General features: G+C 33.2%; 1 long non-coding RNA gene across 1 annotated transcript in view; it reads right to left on the bottom strand.

The window, feature by feature from the left end:
* LOC143243394 (uncharacterized) overlaps positions 1-7,744 on the bottom strand; it is a 68,264-nt gene extending 60,520 nt beyond the window's left edge. Inside the window, exon 1 of the long non-coding RNA XR_013024445.1 lies at positions 7,651-7,744. This is a non-coding gene — a long non-coding RNA (uncharacterized LOC143243394). The remainder of the gene's footprint in view (positions 1-7,650) is intronic.
* Between the last annotated feature and the right edge of the window lie 1,091 nt (positions 7,745-8,835).

Raw genomic sequence — 8,835 nt, 5'->3', positions numbered from 1 at the left:
GCCTAAAACAACGAATTAAATACCTACTAATGCATTTTATTTTAAACTGAAGTCCATGTTTAAGAGAGTTGTCGTTATTTCAAACTTTTAAATATAATTTTTACAATTTTGCGAAAAGTAAAACTTATTAATATATTTTAATTTCAAATGTTACGTGCAAATAAATCCCTTTTGCAAAACCATAAAAGCCATTTATTTTGCTTAAATAACATTCAAATTTAATGAATAGCAAATAAATTATTTTAACTAAACTTCTGTCCTCACCTTTAAATGAAATATTGTAAAATAAAACATCTCTTCCAGTTTCCTCCACAAATCATTTTGACCTTTTTCATGTTTTTTGTTTGTTTGTTCTTGACAGAAGGAAGTTTCTTTGTCTTATGTGGCATATGATTAGGTTTTACACAATATTTGTTAAATAATTTTACAGACATTTTTCATATACAATTTGAAAGAATGCTAAATATGTTTTATTAAGATATTAAAACATTGTCAACGTTAACCAATTAGAATTTGGTTCTAAACAACCATAAATTGGAATATCGTCTGTTAAATAAGAATATTTTAGCTGTAACAGCACTTCCACATGAATGATAACAAGTTCCTAACAGAACACGATTCAGTTTTATTACTTAACCAAACATAAGATTTTTCTTTGAAACCACAATAAATTAGAATATGTCGCTCAGTGTTTCACATGTTTTCTATAACTCAAATCTATATGAACCAATAATGTACAACAATATTGTACATTGAAAATATGTAAATTTCCCTCATGCAATCAGGGGCTCGATTCCTCTCGGTGGGCTCAGCAGATAGCCCGATGTGGCTTTGCTGTAAGAAAACACGCACATACGCTCTCATGCAAAGAGCCTGAAGTTATTCTATAGTTCCCAGTAGTGTGTGAAGCCAGTAAGGGAAAGTGAAATAATTTTTTCTCTTAAATAAAAATTATGTCAATTAGTTGTTGTTTTCGTTTAACGCTTTAAATGATAAAACATTGTTGAAGTTGTTCTTTCGTTTCTTTATATCTGAATATGGAAAAATACAGTTGCAAGCATAGTGCGTGTTACAGTTAAATTGACGTGGTTTGGTTTGTTTTGAATTTCGCGCAAAGCTACATGAGGGCTATCTGCGTAGCTGTCCCTAATTAAGCAGTGTAAAACTAGAGGGAAGGCAGCTGGTCATCACCATCTACCGCAAACTCTTGGGCTACTCTTTTACCAACGAATAGTGGGATTGATCGTCACATTATAACGCCCCCACGGCTGGGAGGGCGAGCATGTTTGGCGCGACCGGGATGTGAACCCGCGACCCTCAGATTACGAGTCGCACGCCTTAACACGCTTGGCCATGCCGGGCCATCACAGTGAATCAGCCAATAAAATACATTGTTTGTATAACCTTATTGCTACCAACCAATCACAAAAATCACAGGCAGTCGAGAACCGAGATTGGTTTAGTAATTAATTTTATGTTACTACAGGGTATTTTAACGTTTTCACATACTGAATCATCTTTATTGGAACAGATACCACGGTACCTCAAAACTGAAAACATGACATAGTAGACGTGTAATGGAATTAAAATATTTATAAAAATATGAGACTTTATACAGAAAGTTTAATAGCTTATAAATTTTGTTTTAAAAATAGCAGATACTTATAATAGTTGTGCAAAACGTTAGTTTTTGTGAAACCAAAATAATGTTTTCTTGGGACTAATATATAATAAACACACACACAACGTTTGACAACGTTTATCTCTAGACATCGGTGTTTGTATAGTAGTGGACATTGTAACAGTAGAACAAACTTTTATATGAAAAATAAAAATAGCAAGTTAAAATAATAAATTTTAAATTATGGAAAACTTATTTCAGTTTAACAAAACTGGGAAGTCAGTTCATAGAATTTCTTATATCCTGAGACTGGTTATTTCCAGTTAGTATATTAACATTTAGATACTTTTCATGTTGTGGTAATTATAAGAACGCATAATTGAAAGCAAAGGAGAATATGTTATATGTTAGGCACATTACATATGTCATTTCAGGCGTTGAAGAGGCCTCTCGTCAAACACTAGCAATATAGTTAATACGTCAAAAGGTTTCTGATGTATTAACCAGTCAGTGATACCCCAGCGGTATATCTACGGACTCACACCACTAAACGCAAACTATAACATCATACTTTAGACGAAACTTTGTATAAATCCAACCAAATATAAAAGAGAAACAAAAACGGAAGAGATAAATAAAACCAAATCACAAACCGCAGACGATATCCTGAGGAATTCCGATGTTTGTTTCATCGAGTTCTCTATATGTATTAACAACTTTCTCAGTTAGCGAATAAACAGTTAAACTGTTTCGATATATTTCACTGTAATTGTTTGTTTTGAATTTCGCGCAAAGTTACATGAGGGCTATCTGCACTAGCCGCCCCTAATTTAGCAGTGTAATTTGATAATGTAGGTCCGTAAACTTTAGTTAAACCACCGAGGAACAAAGAGTGTAGTGTTCACTTATAGGAATAAAATAATCAGCCTTTTCTTTCTCCACTTATGTGCTATACCTTTGTGAAGACAGTGTAATATTATTTTATATGTATCTACAAAACTAGTTTAGAATTAACGAACTTTCTTCTACAAGTACTAAATAAAGTTTTATTTTACAATTGAAGAAAACATTTTGGGAAAGTACAAGACCTCTAGCAATAGAAAAGATAGATTGGCCTAAAACAACGAATTAAATACCTACTAATGCATTTTATTTTAAACTGAAGTCCATGTTTAAGAGAGTTGTCGTTATTTCAAACTTTTAAATATAATTTTTACAATTTTGCGAAAAGTAAAACTTATTAATATATTTTAATTTCAAATGTTACGTGCAAATAAATCCCTTTTGCAAAACCATAAAAAGCCATTTATTTTGCTTAAATAACATTCAAATTTAATGAATAGCAAATAAATTATTTTAACTAAACTTCTGTCCTCACCTTTAAATGAAATATTGTAAAATAAAACATCTCTTCCAGTTTCCTCCACAAATCATTTTGACCTTTTTCATGTTTTTTGTTTGTTTGTTCTTGACAGAAGGAAGTTTCTTTGTCTTATGTGGCATATGATTAGGTTTTACACAATATTTGTTAAATAATTTTACAGACATTTTTCATATACAATTTGAAAGAATGCTAAATATGTTTTATTAAGATATTAAAACATTGTCAACGTTAACCAATTAGAATTTGGTTCTAAACAACCATAAATTGGAATATCGTCTGTTAAATAAGAATATTTTAGCTGTAACAGCACTTCCACATGAATGATAACAAGTTCCTAACAGAACACGATTCAGTTTTATTACTTAACCAAACATAAGATTTTTCTTTGAAACCACAATAAATTAGAATATGTCGCTCAGTGTTTCACATGTTTTCTATAACTCAAATCTATATGAACCAATAATGTACAACAATATTGTACATTGAAAATATGTAAATTTCCCTCATGCAATCAGGGGCTCGATTCCTCTCGGTGGGCTCAGCAGATAGCCCGATGTGGCTTTGCTGTAAGAAAACACGCACATACGCTCTCATGCAAAGAGCCTGAAGTTATTCTATAGTTCCCAGTAGTGTGTGAAGCCAGTAAGGGAAAGTGAAATAATTTTTTCTCTTAAATAAAAATTATGTCAATTAGTTGTTGTTTTCGTTTAACGCTTTAAATGATAAAACATTGTTGAAGTTGTTCTTTCGTTTCTTTATATCTGAATATGGAAAAATACAGTTGCAAGCATAGTGCGTGTTACAGTTAAATTGACGTGGTTTGGTTTGTTTTGAATTTCGCGCAAAGCTACATGAGGGCTATCTGCGTAGCTGTCCCTAATTAAGCAGTGTAAAACTAGAGGGAAGGCAGCTGGTCATCACCATCTACCGCCAACTCTTGGGCTACTCTTTTACCAACAAATAGTGGGATTGACCATCACATTATAACGCTCCCACGGCTGAAAGGACAACCATGTTTGGTTCGACGGAGACTCGAACCCGCAACCCTCAGATTACAAGTCGCCCGCCCCAGCCACCTGGCCATGCTGGACATATTCACGTTTCAAAAGAACATTCTTGCAGGGCATTTCTCTGATGTTTTGACTTCTTCCCATGGAGGAAACTGCATTTCCGTTAGGTTTTTTTCAGTGATTCGTGAAAAGATAATTGTCTGACGGTTGTTCACTTTCTAATGTCAGTCAAACAACGTCCTCTACTATACCAGTTACAAGGTCAATATTCAAACTCTTTAATAGCGGTTAACTTGAGTCAGTCTAGAAAAAAATCTCTTTGTTTTTTCTGTCTTCCTCAAGTACTTACAATGGTTATTTCATCACTCAGAGTTGCTGGTTTTCTTTATAATTCACTTTGTTCATCTCAATCTTGATTTTTATCTATTACGTTAACATTATTACTGGTAATTAATATAATTAATTCTGACTGAAATGAACAAAAACGATCTAGTTCCGGTTTCCTTGGTTACATTTACAAAAAGTGTATATATACATATGTTTATCTTTAAAATTAAAATTTATCTTACAAAAGCTACTTTTTAAGTAGAGTTTAATTTATATTTATTTGGTGCTTTGCACAAGTCCCTTGTTGTCCCTAAGCATTATATTATGACTTTTTATCTTTATATTCCATGGTAAAGAGTAGTCCAAGAGTTACCAGAGGATGATGTTGACAAGCTGCCTCATTTGTAGTGTATTAACTTCAAAATTAGGGACGGCTGAACATCCACAAATAAATAAACATATTGGTACTGATAGTCACTTTGGACAAGTTTTACATTATCAAGGTGACTGAACAACGTGATATTTACTGTCTGGAACACAATAGTAACAAACTGAGTCTAAAGAGTATCTCAATATAACCAATCTTACTGGTGATCTTCACAAGAACTTCAAACAGAACTCTCCAGTAAAAACTACTGTCTTTTGTGACAAATAAACTATATTTCTTGCTGTACTTGTTAAGACAAAATAAATATGAAAATGGGAATTTAAAAATATGCAAATATAGATTGTAAACAAAACAAGGAAACCGGATTGGAGATGCTGTAAACATTATTTACTGAAACTAGAAACCCTTATTTTGGTTCCATGCTTTTACCTTTAATTATATTTGGTGTGTTCAAAATGAACTTTGTTTCCTAATCCTTTTATGGCATCTATTTGCAGATTTGTAAATTATCAGTTTTTATTTATCTTATTTTGTATACTGGATTATGGGCAAAGGATTATTGGGTAAGGTAGCAAACTTTATACATTGTAATGATAATAAACATAACTAATACCTAGTTGATACTGTTCGTGATTATTTACTGCACTATTGACTATTTGATCGCATTTGTTTGAAATATAAAATGTTAAACTGCAGATGGAGATTTGTTTGAGAATATAGTGAACATTAATAGCTGCCGTGTAACGACATTATGTATGTATAGTAAAGGAAAACTATATACAAGACACAACCTCCACTACGTGAGTATAACATTTTATAAGTACAATAGCAGTCTTTCAAATAAAACATGAGACTAAAATGTCACAATAAATATTTCTTCTTGTCTTTTAAAGTAATTATTCTACGATGTGTGTAATAAAAGTTGATATCATGTGTATTGATTTATTTACTACTTCTCTTCATGTATAATATAGGGGCTGGCTTCTTAAAAACACCGACTGTTTGGAATTAAACACAAAATTACATGGGGACCATGGGTATCGAAACTCGGTGTCTAGCGTTATAAATTCATAGATGTACCACTGTGCCACTAGAGGTGACCAAGTGTATAATGTAGAAAGCATTTAATATCTACATGTTACATATAAATATATTTATCTGTTATGGGCTGATAATTCTTCTTTCACCTTATATATAACATTTTTAAATGGGTCGTTTTGTACTGCTTTTCTTTTTTACAACTTTTTATGTAGGTATAGTCTTAGTAATAAACAACAAAGGGTTTAAAGTGTTTGAACTGAATTGAATATTTACTATTTAAGGTGTTTTTCGTCGTCACATTCTATACGGTTTTGTTGTGATCCATTTTATGAAACACTGCTGTGGTTCATGATAAAATTTGTTTATTATGATTTTGCTGGCTCTCTTTATTTATACTGGTTTCTATTTCTCACTTAGTCCAATAATATAAAATTAAAAATCTCCCATTATTCACCATATCTTCATTGCCACTCAACTCAGAAATCAGTGCAATATAAAAATACAATATTAGAAACATTGCTTTACGTGTATCATTTCTGTAGCTGACCAACTGTAGTACAATTAGAAGTGATGTATTTCTGTCTTTTCTTTTCGTCCGTAGCTCCCTGGTTTATCAACACATACTTGATTATTCAATAATTCTCTGTGAAGAAGACACTATATGTATTATTTTTACACTGTTCTGTCTGAAGAAGAACAGAATTTTATTCAAGTTTCATTTTTCAAATGAATTTATGATTTTATATGTTTTAGTATGTGTGTTACTAAAATAAAGTCTTGTCCTCTAATTGGAATAAAGCTTCTTGGTGTGGTAATTTCATTTTTATGTCATATTATCTGTCGTACATTATGCAAGTGCTCTACAAACTTCACCCCTACATCACTTACTAGTAAGGTTGGTATTGAACCCTGGATACCTTGTACAATGGTCAAGTGGTTTGCTTACTGAGATAACTTACTGGATATTCGATAACTAAGTACAAAGTCATTGGACAGTTTCTTACTCAATGTTATGTATCTATAAATTATATTTTAGTTGTCTTCTACTCGCTATGGTACGTCAACCTATATCCATACAGGATTTTAAAATATTTAGTGTTTCCGCTATTAATTTATCTTTCTTAATTACTCAGTAGATAAATCGTTTAAAATACTAAAAACAAATATCTGGTCCAATCTATCGGTTAGTTCGTCAACTGTATTTGAGAAATATCAGTTTTGGAAGATTATTCCCCCCATCAACTACCTTGAAAATACATCAGCGGTATATCTTTAATACCTTTGAAATCCCAACTGTACTTATATTCAACATCAATGGTTTCAAGCTCTTGATTAACAATAATTTCTCTTTATTAACCATTTTATGACAACTAATTCTGCTGTTCTATCGACGTGGTTTGGTTTGAATTTCACGCAAAGCTAAAGGTGGGCTATGTGCGCTACCCGTGCCTAATTTAGCAGTGTAAGACTAGAGGAGGGCAGTTAGTCTCGAGTTAGTATCTGTGTGCTCCACTCACCCACTACATCCTCACTTAAAAATAAATAAGTCGTGTAACAACATGTACTATCAGTCGAAGTTCCAACAGCTAAGCTAATTCAAACACTGGCCTGCCTCCTCACCGTTACGTGATTGGTGAAGTCTTGGAGGATAATTTTGGAGTAAATAACAACAGGTTGGGTAAAATAAAGAAAGAAGTCGAGGTAGAGAAGTTAGTTTAAGGTTCTTTAAGTGGGGTAAGTAGAAAATAAAATTAAATAAGTAACTATGGCTACTGCTGGCATAGACACCACTACTACCAGAAGGGCTGATGATAATGTAGAAGCTGTACCAGATACACCCACTCAAGTAGGTTCATGAGGCACTAGACACTACTCTTACCTGAGGGGCTGATGATAATGTGGAAGCTGTGTCAGATTCACCCACTCAAGCAGGAGGCACTAGACACTACTACTACCAGAAGGGATGATGATAATGTGGAAGCTGTGTCAGATCCACCCACTCAAGCAGGTTCGTAAGGCACTAGACACTACTACTACCAGAAGGGATGATGATAATGTGGAAGCTGTGTCAGATCCACTCACTCAAGTAGGTTCGTAAGGCACTACACACTTAACGTGCACGATATCTTTTTTTCACTGTAAGCTCGACGAGGATGTCGAAAGTTTTGTAGATGTATTAAATGAAGTTGTTAGAATATCTGGTTGGACGGACGCACAGAAATCAGACATTTTGAGACTAAGAACAGCAGGAAAAGCAAAACGTTTAATTGAGGCATTGCGTGAAACTGTAGATTTTCAGTTTGTAACACGTATGCTGACAGAAGAATATGGTAAACGAGAAAGGCCAAGCACAATCATGGTACAATTACGAAATATGAATCAAGAAAAAGGCGAGTCTGTTCGAGTGTTTGGACATAAGCTACAAGAGCAAGGTAATAGATTACGTAGAACTTAGATTAGAGGATGATCCAAGATACACTAAAGTCTGAGTATGAGCGAAGGTCGCTTAGCGATAGAACTCTGAATGATGTTAATGAATCCAATACCCCACGAGCAACCTTATTAGATTAATCAAGGAAACAAGAGAGCAACAGATATACAGGCACAAGCAGTCTGTAATAAGTATGATAAGTAAGAGTACAAATGAAACAGTAAACTGGCGAGACGGACAAAATAAGTGCGAGGACTTGTAGTGTTTTAAATGGGGTAAGGTTGGCCACATAACAAAAAATTGTTTTATAAAACAAAATAAAAATGAGCCTGTAAGTTGTTTTGCGTGTTGTATTTTACGTTTAGTGAGGATTTTACAGGAAGGATTAATTCAGAAGTATAAGATTTTAGTTAGACGATATCTTGTTGAGATAGAAGATTTGTTATTAGGATTAAAGGATATTAAAGATAGCGTTTAGATTTCAGATCTGACTCAACAGAAACGTGAGGCAGGTGGAAATGTCCTGAAAGTTTTGTTAGGAACTGCAACCACAGATGATTTACGTGAATTAAACAAGAAAGTATGACATCAAAGACAAGTATCCAGAGAAATGATTCATTTAATAGGTGAACA

Source organism: Tachypleus tridentatus, unplaced genomic scaffold, assembly GCF_004210375.1.
Source record: "Tachypleus tridentatus isolate NWPU-2018 unplaced genomic scaffold, ASM421037v1 Hic_cluster_2, whole genome shotgun sequence".
In the NCBI taxonomy this organism is placed as follows: Eukaryota; Metazoa; Arthropoda; class Merostomata; order Xiphosura; family Limulidae; genus Tachypleus; species Tachypleus tridentatus.
The sequence above is the reverse complement of the archived record's forward strand: the minus strand, read 5'-3'. Positions and strand labels throughout refer to the sequence as shown.